The following is a 1,303-nucleotide window of genomic DNA, read 5'->3' as shown; positions in this document are numbered from 1 at the left end:
ATCTATCTCTCATTCTTTCTCTCTCTCTCTCTCTCTCTCTCTCTCTCTCTCTCTCTTTTTATATATATATATGGAAGTTGCTTGATATAATCAAACACTATGATAGTGGTATTGTTATCAGGATTATTGGGAATATAAACTACATCCGTTAAATTAAATATCATTCCCTTCTTGAAATCACACCTGCGGATATCGCCGCAAACTGTCAAGTGAACCGCTGCACAACTCTACATTTAAAATGTTGAATATAATCACTAATGCGATCAAAAGAAAAGCGCGATATGTATGGAAAGGTCGTAGCTATATATTGATGGTGGTCGTGGTGGAACGAACGGTACGTTGCTGTTAGGAACGGAGATACTATGTTAAGCGTATTAAGCTGATTAACATTAGGAATCGGATTATGACAACCACGAATATTATTACATCGTTATTATTATCAAAATTAGCGGACTCCAAATAATTTGATATGAATTAGGAAAAACAAAATGTATTCTCTGCTTAATGTCATACGTGTATTATTATTTATCTAGCCGCTGACAGATAAATAAATAAAGTAACGAAGTATATAAGAAAATAAGATGAGGGCAGTTTAGCTTAATTGGTCTAAGAGCACCGCGACGCGTAATCACGGAGGTGTGAGTTCGAGTCTCATAGCTGGCCGCCAACACTTTTTTTTCTGCAAAATAAAGGTAATTTATCCTGTTCAGGCTATATCATTAGCATTATCCTGCGTTTGAGAATTTAAAAATCACTTCTTTAACTTTCTAAGACATCTCAACGGTTCTAAAAACAAACTTCGTTTGTTTGTTTACTTTTATCGTGATTTGAATTTAAAAAAAAATAAATAAGTATAGCGGCTGAAGAGTTCATTGACATACTAGGAAGGATTGATGTGAGATCTTGTATTCGTTAATTGGAACTTCCGCTAATAATAACTGAATCGTTTCGTTTTGAGGGGACTTGAAAAGCAACTAGTGGCGACGTCTCTAGAGAATGGACATAATTTGGTATCGGGGTGTTACCAAGTTAGTTGGCACTCCGTCGCTTACGACGTCGAGGGTTCCAGTTGATCCGATCAACGGAACAGACTGCTCGTGAAATTAACGTGCAAGTGGCTGAGCACTCCACAGACACGTGTACCCTTAACGTAGTTCTCGGGGATATTCAGCGTGACACAGTGTGACAAGGCTGACCCTTTGAATTACAGGCACAACAGAAACAGGAAGTAAGAGTGAGAGAAAGTTGTGGTGAAAAAGTACAGCAGGGTTCACCACCGTCCCCTTCCGGAGCCTCGTGGAGC

General features: G+C 38.6%; 1 protein-coding gene across 1 annotated transcript in view; it reads right to left on the bottom strand.

The window, feature by feature from the left end:
* Nucleotides 1-1,303, bottom strand: part of LOC106872279 (keratin, type II cytoskeletal 2 epidermal) — a 165,306-nt gene that overhangs the window by 112,505 nt on the left and 51,498 nt on the right. The gene's annotated exons all lie outside the window — the stretch shown is intronic.

The sequence above is a fragment of the Octopus bimaculoides genome, chromosome 15 (assembly GCF_001194135.2).
Source record: "Octopus bimaculoides isolate UCB-OBI-ISO-001 chromosome 15, ASM119413v2, whole genome shotgun sequence".
In the NCBI taxonomy this organism is placed as follows: Eukaryota; Metazoa; Mollusca; class Cephalopoda; order Octopoda; family Octopodidae; genus Octopus; species Octopus bimaculoides.
This window is presented reverse-complemented; position numbering and strand designations above follow the sequence as displayed.